The following is a 24,890-nucleotide window of genomic DNA, read 5'->3' on the forward strand; positions in this document are numbered from 1 at the left end:
TTTGCAAACATGCCATTTAGTTAAGGCCAATAACGTACCTGATTTGGCCACCTTAACACATTTACTGAATCATTTAACTAAGCTCGACCAGAAAGCTTAATCCACATTTAGATCATTTACAATATTAGTAAAACAATCAAGTTAACTAGTTAGGATCTACACTTTACTTCGCACTACTGCAGCACACTAGCAAAACTCACAGTTACTCTTTAAGACTTTAGATCAAGCCTAAATTAAAAATAAATATTTTATCAAATAAATACACCACTTAAACAACCCTAAAACACCCTCTCAAGGGTCCAATCCAAATAGCATAACCATAACGATTTTTTCAGATCTAAATTAGCTAGGTCAATAACACTAGTTTGATGTGAAATGTACGCGTGAACGTCTAACGATTTCATTGTTGGTTTGGGCCATTTGGGTCAACACCTAACACCATTAAATACTGAAAAACTAGTATCTTTACAATCATCAAATTTTTTAATCCAATAAATTATCAATTTCTCCAACAACTAAGTGGAAACTACGCACTAGTCCATAATCAACCATACTTACGCTTCTCGAATTGTCAGATCTGAGTTGTTGAATGATCAAGATTTAATTTTCCTAAATCAAATATGATTAAAGGCTGATTAGGAAGGGTTCTTGAGACCACAATATTTCTGGAAATAGGTGGGAAGAATTAAAGAAAACAACAGCAACGATAACAAATTGGGGCTAATTTAAAAAACCAATTGAAATAACTTTTTATGGCTATAAAAATACCCATAAAATCATTAAAAATATCCCCAATTCCAGATCTTGAAATTTGAGTATTCCCTTGAAAGATTCATCAAGAAAATTAAAGAAAATAGACACTTACACAAGCCAGAAGAAAGGGGCAGCAATGGCATTTCTTAAGCAGCAGTGGGGATCATTCTTGGAGGTCAAAGATTTCACATTTATATCTTGAAAAATAAGGAAAAACAAAAGAAAGACGGAGAGGAGAATGGTGTAAGAACTTTTGGCAGAAGAACGGAAAAAGAGATGGTGGTTCTTGGTGGTTTGATCGACGACAACAAGAGGAAAATGAAGAAAAAATCAAGGAGAAGAGAGGAGAGAGAGAGGGAAGGGCGGCTAGGGTGGATTAAAATAAATTAAGGACTGATAAAATTAATTTAAAGTGTTATTTATACCAAAGTTTTACTAGGTATGGATGACACACATTTAAATTATTTTGCAAGAGAAGGGAATCGATCTTGGAACCTTAATCTAATTTTCATGCTTTCTCATTTTTCTTTTAACCACTAGGCTATTTCTTCATTCTTAAAATAATTTTGCATTATTTTTAAGCTAAAGTTTAGGATGTTACATATTTGCTGCTCAACAAAATTAAATCATAAGCCATGTTGTTATATCAGATATTTGAACATGAAGTGGAACAAGACAAGCAATCAACATTTCCAACAATCCCACCCTTTGGCATTTGGACAAAACCAATAGTAAATGGACACATGCTTCCCCTCAAGTACAAATTCTAGTCATGCTTGTGTACAAAATCATGAAATCACAATTTTCACAGAAAAATCACAACATTTGTAGCAAATAAAATAAACTGAACTCTAATCAAAACAACCGACTAGGGAAACTAAAAGAAACAATCAACCTACAACAACATTGACTATTAAAATTTTTCAAACATATAAATCTCTTCTTTTTGGTAGAGATGTCAAAGGAGATCCTCCTCACTAAGAGATCTTAATTTATCGAGACAAATCTTTCAACCAAATTCTGTTACACTATATCATCCCGCTCTATTCCATTTTCTGTTGTAATAGGATTTGGGACATAAACATTTGTCATCAGCAACCTCTTGTTCATCACTAGATATTGCTAGAAATCAAATAAGAACAACTTGCTCAAACAAATTTAGCCACCATGTCAAAGATCAGTTCACATGTAACACCCTATACCCGACCTAGTCGCCAAGTCTGAGTACTGGATGATGCAATGACCCAATTAATTTAACTATCTTTGAATTTGTTCAACTATCATGCTTAATCAACTTAAAATTAAAAATCTAGTTGTTATTAAATTTCATATAGGACCAGTGAAAAATTCTTAGAACTTCTATCCAAATAAATGTTTATAAGTTTTAAATTTAGACTATAATGCAAATATATTCAACTTAAACCTTGAGGTGTGGCCTCCAGGGATGCCCCTCTAAATACATGAACAACAACCTCGCCTATCACTGGCTTCTGGTGGTGCCTAGCATGGGCCCTCCACTCAAGTCCCGAGTCTTCATCTACCCTACATACATGTAGCAATTCTTGTAAGTTTAGAAAAACCTAGTGAGATCTATATATAGATAACTTATAAATTTAGGATAATGGAATTTTTATGCAGAGGTTAAACTTCTTGGTCTTCATAGAAAATTCGTGGATTCCATTGAAGTAACCTATACATCGTTCTCTCTTTGAGTCAACTTTTGGTGGCACATCCACTGGTGTGAACATAACCATGATTCATCTATCGATCGTATCTTATGAATTTTAACCTTTTTTATCATTATTTCAGATCTTCATCAGCAGACTGGCGGTAACTCTTGGCTTTAACCAAATATTCGCCATGCCTGCAATTCCTTACTTGGATGAGATCTTTTTCTAAATCCTTATTTGTGGACTTGAACACTATCCTTGGCTGACTAGCTCAACTCCAAAGGTACTTATTTTTACCTTAGTCTAATTGTTTAAAATACTCCATCATGTAGATGATTCCCTGCAGACTATCTCATACTCCGACGTTCCTTAGTTGAAACCATCCTTCGTAGGCTCTCACACTGTTCTCTGTGCACATGTAATCTTACCTTTCCTCTACTAATTTCCTGGCTGAATTTTCACTCAGAGAGCTCCTCAGTTGACTTTATTTATTTGGTAGTCTCTACGGTCTTCCTTTCTACATGGTCCTATACGAACCTTTCTTTTATCTGTAGATTACAAGTGGACCTTATCGATGAATCAAATTTTTGTATACATTTCTTCCACTAGGTCCTTAGGTGGATTACCCACTTTTCTAGTTACCTCTTTAACGGACATCAAATAAGATTTTTGATCATGACAGTATATTTCGTATTGGCTTAGCCAGTGTTAGTTTTGTATCCCCTCAGACGATAAAGGTAGTTACCATAATTGCCAACACATTGAAGGAGTTTCTACTTCCTTTATACATACATACTTTTGGACGCTTTCACCAGCTCCCCTTTACTGAAGCACTTTGTCGGGTCTGCCACGATTATATAGTCATACTACTCATCACGTGAGTCTTATCGTGATTTCTCCTTTCGTGCCTTGGTGAGCTTCCTGGTTCACTGTCCTTAGCTTATACAATACATGTAGAAAAAGAAAAATTCAAAAAGAAAATAAAAATGAGTAGAAAAAGCTCTTGAAAGTAAAAACATTTGTGACTTAGAAATGTAGTGAAAAAGTAGAAAGAAAAGTGACAAAGTAATCAAAAATAGAAAGACACGTTCATTAGTGCACACAAACTCGTGAACTAGCCATAATTGTTGTGTTATGTTGTGACTTCCTATATAGAGAAATAAGGAAGGTGAGAGAAGGAGAAATAAGGTTGTGAGCGGGTAAGGGTTGCTCAGGGAGAGAATAGGGAACAATATGATGTGTCAAACTATTTTTGTGCTTGAAATTATTTGATGCTTAATGTTTTTGAATTCCATATTTGTCTTAAGCCTCAAAATACTACAAGCCAAAAAGCCCTATGTGATCTAGGTATACTTATTTACAAATTGACATCATACTAAATAATTGCATTTTCAATTGTTTGTATTCTGCTAGGATAATGAAATTACTTATATAACTTATTGATGGATCCCTACATCTAAAACCCTTAATTTTTGTGTGTTTTGTAATATACTGAACTAAGGTGTTTGATATTAGAAGTGGTAAGTATATGCTTCCAAGGTTATGTGTGAATATGAAACGCTTAATCTTATGCTCCAAAGCTAACATTTGTACCATACTTGCTCAAGGTTTATCTTTTAATTACTTTTTTTATTTGCTTTACTTAAGGACAAACAATGACTTAAGTGCAGGGGAGTTTGATTTGTCGTACTTTGATGTAGCATATTAAACTAGTTTTCACATTAGAGGAGCTTGAATACAATCATTTTTGTTAGGTTTTAGTTAAGTTTTCCTAGTTTCATTTACATTTAATAAAAAGTTTAAATTCAGTATTTTATTGACCTTAAGGGCCGAATGAGGCCTAAGGGTGAGCTAATATGCTTTGTGAGTGTGTAGTAGACCATTAGAGGGTGTACCAACTCAATACTGGTGGTTGTGTTGCAACACTGGGGGTTTGATGTTGCAACATAAGGAGTAGAGAGCAAGAATTCAGGACTATCTTCAGGGTCGCGACACAGCCCTGAAGATATCCTAAATACAAGCATACTACCTTCGATGTTGTGACACAGGTACTAGGGTGTCGTGACACCGGTCCTATATGAGAAATACTTAGAAGTGAGGGGCATTTTGTTATACACAATAAAATATTAAACACAATAGCATCAACTGACCAAGGGTTGAGGACGACTACAACCCTAACTCTATAAAAAGGCTCATTTAACACTTGTTATAGATGGCTTTTCATATTGTATAATTTTCTTTATAGTTTTAGTTTTTAGTTTTTTTCCCTTTTCTTAGACTTTAGGTTATTTTCAATTTTGCATTTGTCGAAAGATTTGATTTGTGGAACTTATAAACTCTTTGTAGAGTTCGTGCTTTAGTTAAATATAATTCAGGATTCTCTTAAGCCTTCGTCTCTTGATTTACTATTAATTTTTATCTTTTATATCAAGTTTATTATGTTTTTGAGATCTATTAGGAACTAATCTTCTTTCGGGGGATTAGCGAGTGGAGGTATGATTAATTGATTGTTGTCTAGGGTTTTCTTAGTGGATCATATGTTTGGGAGAGGAAGAACTTAAACCCTAGACTCGAAAATCCTAGGAAGTCATCTAGGTGGGAATTAACTCAAAATTGATATGGCGTAACTGTGAACACCTGAGCCCTGAACCGGTCTGGGCCGTGAGGTCGAGAGATAAGTAGTTCTTGTTGACTCATTATTTTAGTGGAAGATCAAGAGATCCTGCTAAGGTAATGACTATTTGATTGAATAAGAAACCTGAAGCAATAGTTATTTATGACTACTGAAGCAAGCTAATCACCCATGCTCAGATCTGATTCAGTTTCAATATCAAATTTCTAAAAGTCTTCCCTTTATAGTATTTTATTCTTTATTTAGAAAAATACCAAAAATATCTTTCTGTTTATTCATAATATAACTTATTTAAAGTACTAATTAGCTCTATTTCTACTTAGGATATGATTAATTTAATGCTCGTCTCCCTTAGGTAAGATCCTCAGAGTACTCGCCTACTTTATTGTTACTATATTACAACCTGACCTGTATACTTGCAGACACGACCTATTTGACATATTCTGTATAGAGTTTTTACTTTGGATTTGGTACGTTTGGAGACAGTAACTACTAGTTCTAGATTGGGCTCTAGCCACCCGTTGAAGCACTCTAAGCATGGTCTGTGATACAAAACTATTAGTAGGCTCCTGATGGCTACGTTTAGTGGTAGGTGTGTTCTCAATATGCTCAACCATGGGCTCAAGAGTGCACACTTGAGATGTACATGATTCAATTTGGGCATCGCAGCCTTGTTCTCCTCGGGCTTGTATGCCACAGGTTCGTGCACCTTCAGTGTTCATTTTGTTATCGAGAGCCTAAGTTTATTGCAATTATATATAGTTCAAAAAAGAGTTCTCGTTATTAACGTTGAGTGTTTTCAATCTAATAGTTTAATTAAAGTTTATAGTCTATAGTCATTCTATAGTTTCAGTAAAAAAACTACTTATCTAGAATCGGCTTCGGAGTCTCAGATTTTTGTTTTGAGAAACAAACTTCATAAAATAAAATTCATTCGTGGAATGATTCCCAAAATACCCCTTTTAAAACATGCCTACAGATTTAAGGGAGATAAGTTCAACAGAGTAAATCATAATTTATCCTGGTTGAGAAAATGAGGTCGGGAGGTTAGCGAGTATTAACCATCGATTAAGTTAATTAGAGGTCGAGAGGTAATAACTGGTTAATCGATGAGTAATCCACCCTAAAACCCTAATCTAAAGTTAATTGCAAACCCTAAAATGAGTCAATCTTCTTGATTGGTTTATTAATTTATTTTGTTTGTTTATTTTTATTTATTTCTTTTTGTTAAATATTTATCTTTATTTTATCAATCTATTTTATAGTTTATCGTAATACATGAATTAATTACTACTATTTAGACTTATTATTGTAAAATATTTGCATTATTCAGTCCATCCTCCTTAAGGTATGATCCTTAGAATATTTTCGGTATTTTATTGTACAACTATATTAGAATTTGACCTGTGCACTAGCTGACATCATCGTCCTTAATTTCTTATATTTTTGGTTTTTTATTTAACTATAAGCAATAGCACATTTATAGACGGTTACTTAGCGTTACCTTTCCTAGTGCAATTACCCTTCTTTTTTGAGGAAGAAGCGATAACTATGTTTGCTTTTAACCTTTGGGTAGGTTGACCACTATTCAACATCAACTCATAGGACTATAGTTCCATAATGATTTGTGTAAGCGTCAGGTTCTTATTTCTAAGGTTATATGTATTCCGAAAGCTAGCAAAATCCTTGGACAAGCTCTTAAACACCGTCCCAAATTGAGTTTTCTAGTCCAAAATTGCCTCATTGTTTGAGTCTCGGCAAAGTATCCCATAAGAGTTATCATATGGTCTTTGACCAGAGTGTCAGGCTTTTGTTGGGCATTCATCAGGCTAATTATAGTCGAGCCAAGCTAGCTTGGGCTATGAACATGTCTTTTAGCTTATCCAGAATCTCTTTTGCAGTCTTATAGCTTTCCAATTACTTATATAATGTGTTTTTCATGTTTGCTAGCATATAGCAATGAGCTATCTCATTAGACTCCTTTGAGCATTTTCTAGCCTTAGCTTGAGTGTCCGATGGGCATTTATTACAAGAACCTTTTTAAGTTTCTCACAGCTTAAGACAATTATCATGTTCCTTATCCATTCCTTATTAGCTTACCCTTTAGTTTTCTTATTTAATTTCAAATAATCTTTGAGGTTAGGATCTAGATGGCTGTCGGATGAACAACTTGAATGTTTTTATTTTTTAAAGTATTTGAAAACTTTTTTATTATTTATTTTGGATTGTAAAATTTTTATATGGACTATGGCATGAGACTTTATTTTAGGATTATTCGATTGCATGATTTTGGAGTTTTAAAACTGCTTAAATCGATATTTTAAAGTGTTTATGCATAAAACTTGGTTTTTAATAAAATCTTTCAACAACACACATTTCCACTACAATATTGAAAAGTAAGATTTTAATAAAATCTAAATTTGTTTTGAAAACGATTAAATATTTACAAATGAAATATTAAGTCTAATAATTTTCAAAATTATCATGTTTTTACATTATTAAAATGAACATTCGATTTATCTAAGTTTTGAAAGGATAAGTCAAAGGTTTTAAACTATGTCAGAATTTACGAAAGTTTAGTTTAGATCATTTTGATGGTTAACATAGCCTTCGAAATTCGGTCATAACGTCTAGGTCGGGTTAGTGAACAGCTTAATTTTTAGTGGTGACGGAACAGTGGTTTTGGGACCACAAATTTCTATCATATCGACTCGTAAATATTATTTTTAAAATATTTATAAAGTCACTAGAGCCATATTAAAATTTGGTTCGGGAATTTTATCGTTTAGATAGTTAATTAAAGAAAAAGGTTTAAATTGAAAAATGTGCAAATGTTAGTAATTATTACAATTAGGCGATCAAATTGATTACTTAATAGTTGAGGATGGACATAAGTAGCAATGACACCATTATTAATGTATGGGATGACAATTAGAATTAAAAATGAAAGAAAATTTAATAATAATGGCAAAATGGTAAATTTGTTAAAATAAAAATTAAACAACTTGAATAAAAAGTCAAAATTCTTCATTTTTCTCTTCTTCTTGGCCGAAACTCACCATTGATGCCTCATCATTTTCCTTGCATGGTATTGAAATTGACCCATTTTCTTGTAATTTTTATGTTTTTGAAATCGTTGCAACTAGGTCCAACTAGCCTATACCTTCTTTTTTGATTCTGTTAAAAATTTTGGAAGTTTCCATTGATGAATATTGATTTTTTTTATGAATATCACATATTTGAAGCTTTTATTATGTTATTTGACTAATTTGTAAAGAGATTTTTGTTAAATCATTATTTTAGGATTAAATGGTGAAAATGTCAAAATATTATGGTTTGATAGTGAATTTGATGTTTATTAGGGGTTGTTTGAGGCCTAGAATATATGGATAAATTATTGACTTGATAAAATTAGTTAATTTGATAAATTTAGAGTTAAGGGACTAAATTGAAAAAATTGTAAAAGTTTGGGGTATTTATGTAAATTCAAAAATAAATGAGTATTAATTTTAAAATGGATTTGAAATGAAATACATGATAATAATTAAAGAATTTTACATTATAGATCAAGAATCCGTAGATATTTGAGGAAAAGGAAAATTAGCGGAATAGTCCTTGAACTTTTTCAAATTCTACGATTTAGTCTAGGTAAGTTCGTTATATGGTTACTATTAATATTATTTAATACTTTTTTACTATTACATTATTGGTTGAATCATGGATTTTATTTAAGTTATGTTTAACGAATTAAAAGTGCCGGTGATTGTTCGAGATATATGCCCAGCAAGCTGTGTGCCGGTAATTATTCGGGCTATGTGTCTAGCATGCTGGGTGCCAATAATTATTCAGGCTATGTGCCAGTGATTATTCGGGTTATATGTCTAGAAGGCTATGTGTGTTTATTCAGGCTATGTGCCTAGCCGACCTTGTGCCGGTGTATGGAAAATTTGCATTGATTTGATAGTTTTCAGTTAATTAATAAATGGAACTAATATCAAACTTACTAAGATTTTTGATGCTTATTTGTTTGGTTTATTCTTGTAGGACCTTTGGAATCGTTGCTTTGATTGGATCGACTCGGAAGCTCGCACAATATCATCATCATCTCGGTAGTCATTTTGTTTCTTGCTAGTTGGTTTAAGTGGCATGTATTAGGAAGTGTCTTTAGTACTTAGATGTTTTCTATGGATGTAAATATTGGAATTTGATATGTTATAGTTGTTGCTAGTAAAAGATAGTTGAATTTGTGTGCTTAATTGGACAAGAATTTTGGAACATATATTAGTAGAAAATGTATAGGTGCGTTTGTTTGATAATTTAGCCATTTGTTTTTGGCTTGTGTTTATGACATTTTGGAATGGTAATTCTGAAGGTATGTTATATATGGTTTTTTGATATGTTTGAATTTCGTGAATTGGTATAATTGTTAAAGATGACATGTATGGCTATTGGTGCTAGATGTTAAATGGCATATTTGGTACTTTTTTATGTGAATTTGATAGGTAAACAAAATGGTATGATTTGGCATAAACTTAGTTATAAATGAGTTGAACTTTTGGCCAAATGTTACATTATACATGTTTAATTGTTATAATTGAAGTGCCTTTTAGGCATATGGGTTGTATGAATATTTACCTTATTGCTTTAGCTTGTTGATGCATAATTTGGTGCATTTTGAATTCTTGTTTACATGTGGAAATTTAATTTTAGGTGTATGCATGTTTGGGTGAGAAAAATGACTTGGAAATGGCCTATTTTTCATCCACACAGCTAGGAGACTTGACCGTGTGTCCCCTTTAGCTCTCTAAGGGTTGCAAGTCAGGCTATTACACGGCCTGGCACATAGGCGTGTAAGGCCACATTGAATTTTACACAGGTTGGCACATGGGCGTGTGGCTTGGCCGTATGGCCCAAGTTAGAGAGTTACACAGGCACGGACACGGGCTGGAACACGATCGTGTGTCCCTACTTTGAATGTCCACTTGGCCTGAGACACGGGCTTGTGTCTCAGCCGTGTGATTCACACGGCCTGGCCACATGGGCGTGTGACCCCTGCAGTTTGAAAAATTTTATCTTTTTCTGAAAAATTTATATGTTTCTGATTTAGTCCCAACTTGTTTCTAATGTGTTTTTAGGGCCTCGAGGGCTTGTATAAGAGACAACATGTATGTTAATGATTGACTTTGTTAAATATTGTTGTGATATTAAATGTTTAAAGCTTTTGAATAGTTTGAAGTGTAATCTCTGGTAAAGCTCTGTAACCCTATTCTTGCGACAGATACGGGTTAGGGGTGTTACATTTATTGGTATCAGAGCTACGGTTTGGTCGTTTCTCGGACTGAACATGCCATGTACAAAGTCTAGAAATACATTCCACTTGACCAGCAGATGATAGTGTGATAACTTTTGATTATTTTGAATTGTTCTTTTATAGATAAAAAGATGTCGTTATGATCCAATCGAGCAAATTCTGATGAGGTAGAAAGTTTTATTCCACCTATTGATGAGGAAAGTACACGGACTGAACCTGGACCACAAGGATCCAGAGATGTCGCGCCTGATGCATTTCTCCGTATGATGCATGACATGTAGGATGTATACTTAAAGGTAAACTTCCTAGTTCCACAACCTCAAGTTTCTCACCCTCAAGGTTCAAGTAAGCATCGTGTTCATAGGGTGTCCATTGATAAATTTAGAAAGTGTGGAGCTATTGAATTTTGTGGTAACGTGAGTGATGACCCAACCAAGGAAGAATATTGGTTAGAACATACTCAGAAGGTGCTAGATGAAATGTTATGCTCCCTTGAAGATTGGTTACGCTATACGGTATCATTGTTAGAAGAGGAAGTATTCCAATGGTGGTCCACACTAACGACAGTGGCGCAGAAAAAAAGAATCAACTGGGACTTCTTTAAGTTTGAATTTTGAAAGAAGTATTATAACACCCTAAATTTTTAATTTTTGGCATTGTGAATGTGTGACACAAACATCTGTCAACTTTAGTGGTTATGTGTTCTGGGAGTGTTTGGGAGGTCCCAAGTTCGAGCTTTGGTCAGTAGGCTTTTAAGTAAAAGTTAGCAAATAATTAACAGAATGGGCCTACTAGTCTGGTGGATAAGTGGAGTGTTGGTGTGAGGGAGGTCATAGGTTTGAATCTTTGGGACAGCAAAGGTTATATTTTTGCTCCTAATTTCGGCAAGAGTTATGCTGAACTGGGTTTCTGAGTGGAGGATCTGTAGTGGGAAGTGAGGGAGTGATTTTAGGAGTGAATTAGGAGATTATGGGGGAGAATATCCAAAATCTGATCACTTTTTCTTTTTTCGAAAAAAAGAGAGAGTCATTTTTCTCTGCATCTTTCTGACGTTTTCTCTCCCCCATCTCTACCGATTTTTTTTTCTTCTTTTCTTCTTACTTGATTATCTTTTCTTTTCTTTCCTTTACTGCTGAAATTTCCTTGTTCACCTAAACCATTCTTTCCTCTTGATTTCGTAGCGTTAAGCAGCACTTGTGCAAATTCAGTAAGTTTTTAGGTATCATTTTAAGAGATTATTTTGTGTTCAATAGTCTAATTTCGGTGTGTTGGCAGCAGCATTTTGCGAGGATTAAGGCTCTCCTCTTGATTTTCTTAAACGTATCGATTTGAAGTTTTCGCGGTAAGTGTTCTTCATTTTATGGGTAAGTTTTTTTTCAATTAATTGCGACTACTCGGGGACTATTTTAGCATAAAAAAAACTAGGTGTGTACCCAAAACACAAAAATAAGGGATTCGACAAAAAACCAAAATTGCTTGTTGTTTGGACAGCAACAATAGGCTAACTTTGAAAAATCACCATAAATTGTGGAAAGCGAATTAGAGGATGAAAAAAAATATGGGATTAAATATATTTGAGTCTAGTTTCTCATAGAAGAAACAAAGTAAGCAAAAGAATTTCATCTTATGAGATATTTGAATTTTAGTGAAACAAGGTTAGAATGATTTCAGAATCCCCTATCCTGAATCTGGAAAATTATTAAAAATTGGAGAAAAATAATAGTGGGTTAGAATTTATATGTTTAGAATCCTAAATGAATTTATTTTCAAGAGAAACAAATGGGTACATCATCTGAATTTTGTAAGAGAAGATAATTAATTTTTAGTGTAGAAAGATCGAAACTGTCAGATAGTAGAATAGTGAAAACTTTAATGAATAAACTGTACTTAGTGGCTAAACCAAAAATTCTAAAAATTTTATGGTAAGAAGATATGTGAGTCTAGTTTCAGTGAAAAATTACGGATCTTAATTCGAAATTCTGTATCTTAAGATACAAATAATTTAGTAATAGTGACCCAGGTAGATAGCTTTGAAAGATCATATAAGTAAATAGTGGAAACACATATGAATAATTGACTAACAAAGGTTACATTAAAATGGATCACGAGGCCAAGGCCAATTTGGGTCATGTAGGCCACATAGGCATATTGGCCCACCTAGGCAAACATCTTGGGCTTGCAGGCCCATTTTCACTATTTGGCTGATAAGGTTGCTCGGGTCGCCCAAGTCGACTGTGAACCTACTATAGGGTTGGTAAGTTTACCTAGACCCCTAATTGACTGAAATGATTAATCTTGATGATGTCCCACTAATTTGATACTGTATGCCCTGTTTACATGCATGATATTATGTTATAGCATGTCATATCTGTATATTGCATTGCATTGGGTTGGGGGATTATTATATTTGGTGGAAGTGTACTGAAAGGCTGTGAAGCCTAACATACTGGCAGTTCAGCTAAAAAATACTATTTTGTGCCGCTTCCGGTACTACCTTGGAGTGTAGGGATGCGTGGGTTGATTATATCCCCACATGGAGTGTAGGGTTCGACAGAGACAGTGTATAGAGGCTGGATGGGTAGGATTTTTGTGACTGCATATCTATTACTGGTATTGATACTGTGATGGGCTAAAGCCCTACTGCATGACTGTTTTTGTACTGAGATGCGCTAAGGCCCAAACTAGACTGATACTAATACTGAAAAGGGCTTAAGCCTAGACTGTGATTATCTGTTTACTGTCTGTTCATTTGTATGGGTATTACACACTGAGTTTACGTAAACTAACCTCCCTCTGTTTAATCTGTACAGGTAACCCCCAGATATAAGTGGATCAGTGCGGCGGAGGACTCAGTGGTGGCCACACAACTTCTTTTACACTGTTTATTACCTATTTATGATTTTACTTTTATTTGGGAGTATTTTGCTGTAACTATGGCCTTTACGGATTTTGATTTAAATTTTGTTTTTATACGGTTTTATGATTTAAATATGCTAGTGTTAGGTAAAACTAGGGTTTTCAAATGAAGTTAATGTTTTATCAAAAATATCACGAATAAGCAAACTATTTAAAAGCTTCCGCAATAAAAATAAAAAAATGTTTTGAAATTGAATAACAATTTGTAAATGAATAATGTTTTGAAAACGAACGACACGATTTGAATTTAAAATAAGATAATAAAAAATTGTTAAATAGAAAAAAGGATTTAGCAACAACATAGTTTTCGAAAAGCTCTACCATATGATGTCGTCAGATTCGACCATAACGTCTAGGCCGGGGTTGGGGTGTTACAAGTATGTTAGCAAATGCTATTTGGAGCGGAAGAAGAAGGGATTTCTTGAGTTGAAGCAAGTGCCACGGGGCTAGAGTTTTCTCTTGCGATCCATACGGCCTAAGGTGATCCGTTCGTCCAAACTCGCCTAAGTCAGCCTTAACTCAAGTGAGGATTCCTTAAGAACTCCTCCAAGGCACCAAATTGAAGAGCGGAAGTGATTTATGCCAAAAGAAGAACAACAAAGAACAACAGAAAGAACGCTCGCAAAGTGTTTGAGTAAATGCTCTCTATTCTCTTATTCACAAAGAATAATGAAACCATGAGTGGAGTCAGTACAACTGAGGGGGAGGCTCTCTATTTATAGTTGAGCTCCCCCAAAACCGACGGTCAAGATACATTTACATCGATAGACAAGATTAACCACATCCCTTTATTTTAGGGATTTACAAGATATGCCATATCAAATCTAATCTAATCTTTACAAGATATGATTCCCTCAATCTTCTAAGATTAGTTACCATATTAGCCTAAGTTGCCATGTCTTCATTATCGGGCCAACCAGACTTCAATCTGACAAGCTTCTCCAATAGCTCTTTGAATCGGGCCAGTTCTTGTGGGCCAAATGATCCCCATCTAAGCAATAGACCTCCATTGGATGAATTTGGTGTGATGGTCACGGGCTTTGAACTGCGGCCTTGACACAAGAAAGTAGGTTAGTAGTAGAGTATGGGAGACAATTCGTTCAACTTAGCAGATATGCTCGTGAGATAGTACCTACCGAGGAGGACATGTGTGTACGTTTTGTAGATGGATTGAGGGATGAGATTAAGATGCTAGTAGGAGCTTTAGAGATTTGTGAATTTGTGGTGTTGTCTGATAATGTAACAGCTTAGTTTTTAGTGGTGACAGAATAGTGGTTTCGAGATTAGAAAATTCATCGTGTCAACTCGTAAATATTATTTTTAGAATATTTATAGAGTCATTATAGTCGTATTAAAATTTGGTTTAGAAATATTAATGGTTAGATAGTTAATTAAAGAAAGGGAATAAATTGAAAAAGATACAAAAGTTGTTAAATAATGCATTTAGGTGATTAAATTGATTATTTATTAATTGAAGAAGGATTTATATGGTAATTATGCCTTAATTAATGAGATGGGATGGCATTAATAAGGAAAAGAGAAAAAATTAGTAATTAATGGTAAAATGGTAAATAAATTGAAATTAGTTAAAAACAACTAGAAAAACCAAATCAATTTCTATTCATCTTCTTCATTTGGATGAATTCAACATTTGGGGGGGGAGAGCTTCAGATTTTGATTCTTTATCTTCATGGATGTGAGTGAATTCCTACCCATTTCTTGTAATTTTTATGTTTTTATGATTGTTGCAACTAGGTCTAGCTAGCTCGTACCTTTGTTTTCTATTTTGTTAAAAATTTTGGAAGTTGAAATTGATGAATATTGAATTTTTATGAATATTATGTATTTAGAGTCTTTATTATGTCATTTGATGAACTTGTAAAGAGATTTTGTTAAATCTTGATTTTAGGATTAAATTGTAAAATGTCAAAATATTAGGGTTTAATAGTGAATTTTAGGTTTATTAGGGTTGTTTGAGGGCCTATAATATTTGGATAAATTATTTATTTGAGAAAATTAGTTAATTTGATACATTAACTAATTAATGGATTAAATTGTAAAATTGTTAAAGTTTAGAGTAATTGTGCAAATTCAAAAATAAAAGGGCATTAATTATAAAATGGATTGGAAATGAAATATATGCTAAGAAATGAGTAATTTTATATTTTAGATCAAGATCCTGTAGATACTTGTTGAAAAGGAAAAATATTAGAATAGTCCCTAAACTTCTGCAATTACTATAATTCAGTCCAGGTAAGTTCGTACGAATACAATTTAACATTTGTAATAATTGATGATTGGTATTATGTATATATTCTACTGTTGGAAATGGATTATTGTTTGAATTATAATATTGAATTGGATATTCGATTTGAATTGAACGTGGGATTTGGGTACATTCGTGATTTGGTGTATGACGGGGGTTTGGAGTGGAGATGGTATTGGAGGGAGATATCGGCATTTTACCCAATTAAACTGAGGTTCAACATTTTTTGCGAACTCTCCCGTTATACTTTCTGTTTGTCATTATAGATTTTCGGAAGGTTGGATGATCGGATTGGCACTCAAATTACACTATCTAGTTTACCTCGATAGTTTTTGAAACATTTAATTCGAATTATATGGCATGTATAGGCTTTTGTGTGGTTTTGGTTAATGTTTGGCTTATGTAAATGTTATGAATGATGTTTTGTACAAATAACCAATTTGCAAATGGTATGAGAATGAGGTATAATTGTTATGGTAGTATGTGTGGCTTATATGTATTTGAAGGTATTTTGAGTAGGTATTGTTTGAAAGAGTTGATGAATTGAATTTATGTTTATTTGGTTGTGAAAATGTTATATACTTGTGGTACCATTGAGGTACATTTGTTAGTCACTTTTAGGTTGGTTTGACGTGTTTATGGCTCGATTATTGTTGTTTTGGATTGGTATTTTGATTGGTATTAGAGTTTATTAAGGTCTAAGAAATCTTGAAATGGTAAACTTGTGTTTTAAGGTTCATTTTGAGGCCACACGGCCTGAGAAACGGGCCTGTGTCTCAGCCGTGTGTGCGACACGGCCATGCAACACGGCTGTGTGTCCCCTGTAGGTTCAATGAATACAAGTCAAGCTGTTACATGACCTAATAGATGGCCTGGCACATGGGCGTGTGAGGTCATTTCGAAAGGTACACGGCTTGGCACAATGGCATGTGGCTTAGCCGTGTGACCCAAGTCAGTGAGTTACACGGGCATAGACATTGGCTGGGACATGGGTATGTGACTCAGCCATGAGTCACACGGCCGTTCAAAATTTTGAACTCTTTTCCTAAAATTTCCAATGTTTTCGATTTAGTCCCAGACTATTTTCAAAGTATTTTTAGGGCCTCGAAGGCTCGATTAAGGGACATTATGAATGTATTTGAATGTAATTAGATTATGTTTGTATTGATGTATGAATTGAATGGTTTACTATTCCGTTAGTTTGGTAATGCTCTGTAACCTTATTTTAGTGACGGATATCAGTTAGGGGTGTTACATCTAGTGGTATCAAAGCTACAGTTTAGTCGATTCTCAGACTGAATGTAGCGTGTGAAATGTCTAGAATTCCATGCCATATATATCTGCGATAGTGTGATGTGTATGATCATATCTAACCTTTGTTTTATTATAGATAGTAAAGATGTCAGACGGACCTGATCGTGTTGACAATGATGAGGTTAACATGAACATATCGACATCTAGTCATGCGATAAGTAATAATGTCTCGATTCCTATGACTCAGGAATATGAGCTTAAAAATATGTTCTTTGGATATATGAACCAGTGGTTCAACGAGTTTATGCAAGTGAAAATTTTGGCTCAGCTACCTCCACCCCATATTGCACCACCTATTGTACCCCGGTTGCACCTCCACCTCCTCCAGTGATTGAACCTAATAGACATATTTTGATTTAGAAACTTAGAAAGTGTGGTGCTAAAGAATTTTGAGGTAGATCAGAGGATGATCCGGTTAAAGCTGAGTACTAGATTCAAAATATATTACGAGTTTTCAAAGAGATGGCTTGCTCTCCTGATGACTTTCTTAGATGTGATGTTTCGTTATTAAAAGAGAAAACATATAGTTGGTGCTCGACGATAGTAGCTGTGGTACTGAGGGAGAAAATTTCTTGGGAATTCTTTCAAACTGAGTTTTAAAAGAAATATGTCGAGAAAAGGTATATGGATAAGAAAAAGAGAATTTCTTGAGTTACGTCTGGGAAATAGATCGTTAGCTGAATATGAGAGAGAATTTGTGTATCTCAGTAAATATGCGTGCCTACTATAGAAGAAATGTGTATCCGGTTTGAAGATGGCCTGAATGATGAAATTCGAATGATGATTGGAGGTAATGAAATACGAGAATTTTTTGTCTTGTCTAATTGTTATGGAAATGGAAGAAGTGTACAACCGCAAGATACAATGGGATAGACAGATTCGAGAATTTCACAAGAGAGGTTCTTCCAAGTCGTTTTCTGCATCACCGGTGAAGAAGACTAAAGATGATTTTAGCCGAGCTACCTCAGTGTCTGAGCATCTAAACAAAAACAAGACGATTCAACATGATTTCAGAGTACCTACTAGACCAGTTGATAGTGTGGGTAGTGTATGAAATGCTCCGAAGCCCAATTGTAGATATCACGGGAAATATCATCGTGGCTAGTGTAGAGGTAAATCGGGAGCCTGTTATAGATGTGGTTCGACTGGTCATTTTATTCGAAATTGTCCTAAATTGGCAAAAGAGGATGAAGATTAGAAAGAAAAAAGATGTCTACCTCTCCAAAAAGTACACATTCGAGCCAGAACGGTGCTATCGGGAGTACTCGTATGGGAATGAAAGACACTATCGTTCTGTTAGAGGCTAGAGCACCTACTCGCACTTACGCCATTCTAGCTAGGGAGGAAACTATTACTCCAGATGTGATTGTCGGTATATTCTCTCTTTGATGTTATTGTGTATGCATTGATTGACCCTAGGTTAACTCATTCTTATATTTGCACTACATTAGTAATGGAAAAGAAGGTACTTGTTGAATCTACTAATTATGATATTCAAGTTGCTAATCCACTAGGTCAGAGTGTGATAGTTAACTTAGTTTGTAGTAATTGTCCACTAAAGTTAGGGGCTATGAATTCCCTACTGATTTGATGTTGTTACCCTTTCGGGAATTTGATGTTATTCTGGGTATGGATTGGTTATCTTTGCATGATTCTGTGGTAAACTATAGACAGAAATGGATTGATTTGAAATGCTAGACAGGAGAGATGATTTCAGTTGAGTCTAAGAGTCTGAAAGATGTTGTTAGAATTATTTCAGATTTTTCTGCTCAGAGATTGATACGAAAAGGTAGCGAAGCATTTCTAGCATATATTTTTGATACCAGAGATTTAGAATTGAAGTTAGATCAATTACTAGTTATTAGTGAGTTTGTTGATGTATTTTTTGAAGAGTTGCAGGGTTTACCTCCTGATCGTGAAGTTGAGTTTGTGATTGATTTGGTTTTTGGAACTACTCCGATATCAATATCATTGCACCATATGGCACTAGCTGAACTAAAAGAATTTAAAACATAGTTGCAAGTGTTATTAGATTAAGGGTTTATTCGACTGAGCGTGTCTCCCTAGGGCGCACTAGTATTGTTTGTGAAAAAGAAAGACAACTTTTTAAGATTGTGTATAGATTACAGATAGTTGAACAAATTCACGATAGAAAATAAATTCCTTTTCCACGTATTGACGATTTCTTCGATGATTTGAAAGGTGTCACAGTGTTCTCGAAGATAGATCTCAGATCCGGTATTATCAATTAGAGGTTAAAGATTGTGATGTGTCAAAGACTGCATTTAGAAATCGTTAAGGTCATTATGAGTTTCTGGTAATGCCATTTGGTTTGACCAATGTCCCTGCTGCTTTTATGGATTTAATGAATCGGGTTTTTCAACCTCATTTGGATAGATTCGTTGTTGTGTTTATTGACGATATATTGATCTATTCCAAGATAAAATCCTAGCATGCTCAACATCTAAGAATCGTATTATAGACTTTGAGAGAAAAACATATGTATGCAAAGTTTAGTAAATGTGAATTCTGGCTTTGCGAGGCTGGATTTTTAGGACACATAGTATCGACCGATGGAATTCGTGTTGATTCGAGTAAAGTTTCGGCTGTGATGAACTGGAAAACTTCGAAGAATGTCTCAAAAGTGTGAAGTTTTCTGGGTTTAGCAGGTTACTATCGACGTTTTATTAAAAACTTTTTGATGATTGCTTCACTGATGACAAGATTATCATAGAAAAAGGTTGAGTTTGTTTGGTCTGATAAGTGCCAACAGAGTTTTAATCAGTTGAAGAGACATGTTGACAGAAGCCCCAATCTTGACTCAGCCTGAATCTGGAGTAGCGTATGTTGTTTATAGTGATGCGTCTCTCAGCGGTTTAAGTTGTGTAATGATGTAGTTAGGAAAGGTAGTAACCTATGTTTCTCAACAGTTAAATTGGCATGAGAAGAATTATCCTACTCATGATCTCGAATTGGCTGCAATTGTATTTGCTTTGAAGATTTGGAGATATTATCTACTTGGTGAGAAATGTCACATGTTTACAGATCACAAAGGTTTAAAGTATTTGATGACTCAGAAAGAATTGAATTTGAGACAAAGACGATGGCTAGAGTTACTGAAAGATTACGATCTGGATATTGATTATCATCTGGGAAAGGCTAATGTAGTTGCGGATGCACTTAGTCAAATGTTGTCATTGTTTGCACTTCGAGCATTGAACGCCCATTTAGCTCTTAATGAAGATGGTTCTGTCTTAATGAACTTGAGAACGAAGCCCTTGTTTCTACAACAAATTTTGGAATTGCAAGTTGATGATGAAACGATAGATGGTTCAGAATAATTTGAGTTTAGAGTACAGTGTTGATGATAATGGTACATTGCATTATCGTGGTTGAATTTGTGTTCCGAATAATCTGAAATTGAAACATAATATTCTTTCTAAAGTCATAGTAGTACGTATTTTATTCATCTAGAAAGTACAAAGATGTATTGTGACTTGAAACAGATGTACTGGTGGCAGGGTATGAAATGAGAAATTTGTGAATTTGTAGCTAAATTTTGATTTGTGAGTAGGTGAAAGCAAAACATCAGGTACCGTTGGGTTTATTACAACCTGTTATGATTCCTGAATGGAAGTGGGAGCGACTCATGATAGATTTCGTATCTAGTTTACCTGTAACTCTGAGAAACAAATATTCGATCTGGGTGATTATTGACAGGTTGAATAAATTGGAACATTTTATTCCAGTCAGAGCAGACTTTTCACTTGAGAGATTAGTGGAACTATATGCAACTGAAATTGTGAGTTTACATGGAGTTCCAACATCTATTATTTTAGATTGAGATCCGAGATTTCATCCTTAAACTAGTGGGCAATCAGAACGAGTGATTGAAATTTTGGAGGATATGTTAAGATGTTGTATACTCAAATTTGAAGGTAGCTGGGAAAAGTATCTACGATTAGTTGAATTCACATATAATAATAGTTATCAATCCAGTATAAAAATGGAACCGTTTGAAGCTTTTTACGAGAGAAAATGTAAAACACCGTTGTATTGGTCTGAGCTGAGTGAATCCAAAATGTGGGACTTGATTTAATCCGAGAAACAGAAGACATATTTCGAATTATTCGGGATAGTTTGAAATCTACATATGATCGTCAGAAATCTTACGCGAATCTAAAAAGAAAAGATATAGAATTTGTTGTTGGTGATTAGGTATTCTTGAAAGTCTCTCCGTGGAATAAAGTGTTAAATATCGACAGGAAAAGAAAGCTGAGTCCGAGATTTATCGGACCATATGAAATTATTGAAAGAATCAACCCTGTAGCTTATAGATTAGCTTTGCCCTTTGTACTCGAGAAAATCCATAATGTGTTCCACTTATCGATGCTGAGACGGTACAGATCTGATCCTTCACATGTGATTCCTCATAGTCAGATTTGACATATTCGGAGGAACCAATGAGAATTTTAGCTTGGGAAGTCAAAGAACGACAGATTAAATGAGTACCATTAGTAAAAGTCTTGTGGCATAGGCATGGTTCAGAAGAAGCTACTTGGGAAACCGAGGAATCAATGAGACTACAGTTTCTGAATCTATTTTCAGGTAACAATTTTGAGGACGAAATTTCCTAAAGGAGAGAGTTGTAACTGCCCAATTTTCAGTGGTGATGGAACAGTGGTTTCAGGACCACAAATTTCATCGTGTCGACTCGTAAATATTATTTTTATAATATTTATAAATTCATTATAGCCATATTAAAATTTGGTTTAGAAATATTAACGGTTAGATAGTTAATTAAAGAAAGGGACTAAATTGAAAAAGATACAAAAGTTGTTAAATAATGCATTTAGGTGACTAAATTGATTATTTATTAATTAAAGGATTTATATGGTAATTATACCTTAATTAATGAGGTGGGACGACATTAATAAGGAAAAGGATAAAAAAAGTAATTAATGACAAAATGGTAAATAAATTGAAATTAGTTAAAAACAAATAGAAAACCCAAAACAGTTTCTATTCATCTTCTTCATTTGTTCGAATTCAACATTTGGGCGGAGAGCTTCATATTCGGTTCTTTATCTTCATGCATGTGAGTGAATTCTTACCCGTTTCTTGTAATTTCAGCATTGCGTTTCATCCTCAGACTGACAGGCAATCAGAACGAGTGATTCAGATTCTGGAAGATATGCTGAGATGTTGTATAATCAAATTTGAAGGTAACTGGGAAAAGTACTTACCGTTAGCTGAATTTGCATATAATAACAATTATCAATCTAGTATAAAAATAGCACCGTTTGAAGCTTTTTACGGGAGGAAGTGTAAAACACTATTTTATTAGTTTGAATTGAATGAGTCCAAAATAGTAGGAATTGATTTGATCTGAGAAATAGAAGACAAAGTTTGATTTATTCAGGACTATTTGAAGGCTGAGTTGGATCGTTAGAAATTGTATACAGTTCTAAAAAGAAAAGATATATAATTTGTGGTTGGCGATCGAGTATTCTTGAAAGTTTCTTCGTGGAAAAAAGTGTTGTGTTTCGACAAGAAGGGAAAGCTAAGTCCGAGATTTATAGGACCATGCGAGATTGTTGAAAGAATTGCCCTTGTAGCTTACAGATTAGCCTTACCCTCTGAACTAGAGAAAATCCATAATTTATTCCACGAGTTGATGTTTAGAAGGTATAGATTTGATCCTTCGCATGTGATTCCTCATAGTGAAATTAAGTTACAGTCGGACTTGATGTATTCGGAGAACCAGTTAGAATCTTGGCTTGGGAAGTCAAATAATTGCGGAATAAACAAGTATTGTTCTTAAAATTCTTGTGGCATCGTAATAGTTCAGAAGAACGTACCTGGGAAACTGAGGAATCAATAAGACTACGGTATTCGAATTTATTTTCAGGTAACAATTTCGAGGACGAAATTTTCTAAGGGGGAAGAGTTTGTAACAGCTCGATATTCAGTGGTGATGAAATAGTGGTTTCGAGACCATAAATTTCTATGGTGTTGACTTATAAATATTACTTTTAAAATATTTATAGAGTCACTACAGTCGTATTAAAATTTGGTTAGGAATTTTTTCGTTTAGATAGCTAATTAAAGAAAAAGGACTAAACTGAAAAAGATGCAAAGTTAGTAATTATTAAAATTAGGTGATAAAATTGATTAGTTAATAGTTGAGATGGACTTAAGTAGAAATTACACCATAATTAATGTGTGGGAGGATAGTTAGATAGCTAATTAATGATAATGGCAAAATGGTAAATTTGTTAAAATTAAAATTAAACAAATGGAATCAAAAGTCAAAATTCTTCATTTTTCTCTTCTTCTTGGCTAAAACTCACCATTGATGCCCTAGGAAGCTTTGTTCATCAATTTTCCTTTCATGGTATAGAAACTGACCCATTTTCTTGTAATTTTTATGTTTTTGAAATCGTTGTAACTAGGTCCAACTAACATGTACCTTCGTTTTTGATAATATACAAGGTTATCATTTAAATCTCTCATACACATACCATATGGCTAATTGTACAAATACACATGGACTTATCCAAATCTCACTATTAAAATCACACATACCACATTTAATCGAATATGCACAATCACATAATGTATACACATAGTTCACATTTTTATTTTAACATTTATACAATCAATACAACAACTGACTTACCTTATTTTCACAACTTGGTATAAGTACATACTTGAGCCCTTTTAATTCGATTTCACATTTAATCTTCATTTAACATTGCCCATTGAACCGTTCGGAATTAAAAAGGATACACGGACAGTCGGAAGCTTGTACAATGCTAACGTCCTAAACGTGGTCTTACATGTAATCACATATTGATGCCACTGTCCCAGACAGGGTCTTACATGTAAACACAAGTCGATGCCAACGTCCCAGACGTGGTCTTACACAATAACACATATAAAAAATCCTATGTCATGACATATGTGTCCTAACTATTCCTAGGGTTCGTACGAGCTTTAGGACATTAAATCTCGATCGAATAGAACATTATAATCGGGCTACCAAATCACATTTGCATTCAACAATACACATTAAGATTCATAAATTTTCAATCATCATGTAACATAAATATTTTATCAAATTTAACAACATTTATATGCCTATGGACTTACCTAGGATATTGACGAACACAATCGACTACTCAACTACTTTTGACTTCCCCCGATCTAATGCTATTTTCTTCGATTCTTGATCTAAACATATTCAAATTTAACCCTTTCATTCATCAAATCATTCAATTTAATCCAAAAACACATAAATGGGTAAATTACCATTTTGCCCCTCACATTTTACACTTTTTGTAATTTAGTCCCTATTGTATAAAACACAAAATACACAAAATTTCCTTACACTATGCTAGGGCAGAATATTCAATAGCTTTATACAAGTCCACACTTTTTATTTATTTTGCATTTTAGTGCCTCAAAAATTTATTTTTACAATTTAACCCTAATTACTCAATTTCATCAAAAATTCAAAAATAAACTATGTTAATCTAACACATATATTTCATATTTCACCTTCAAACATCACAAAACTCATAAATTCATCAATGGCATATTTCAAAATCATCACCAATTCACAAAATTGAAGCATGGGCTTTAAAGAACACAAAGCAACGATCTCAAAAACGTAAAAATTAACAAAAACCGAAACCGAAACATACCTTAATTAAGGCATGTAAGTGTTGAATACTCAAAGCTTTTTCTTCTTTTTATTTCTTTGGTAGTTTTTGTTATAGATGATGAACATTTGCATGATAATTTTATTTTATGTTTTACTATATTAACATATATTAACATTATTATCATTTTACTAAATTAACCTTTACTAATATATTTATACAAAACATATAATAAGGTTACATTAGTCCTTTGCCACCCACTAGCTTACATAATGGACTAATTGCATTATAAAACCTCCAAATTTTAAAGACAACAACAATTAGGCAATTTAATATTTAACCATTAAATTTTTATTTTTCA

Source organism: Gossypium raimondii, chromosome 5 (assembly GCF_025698545.1).
Source record: "Gossypium raimondii isolate GPD5lz chromosome 5, ASM2569854v1, whole genome shotgun sequence".
NCBI lineage: Eukaryota > Viridiplantae > Streptophyta > Magnoliopsida > Malvales > Malvaceae > Gossypium > Gossypium raimondii.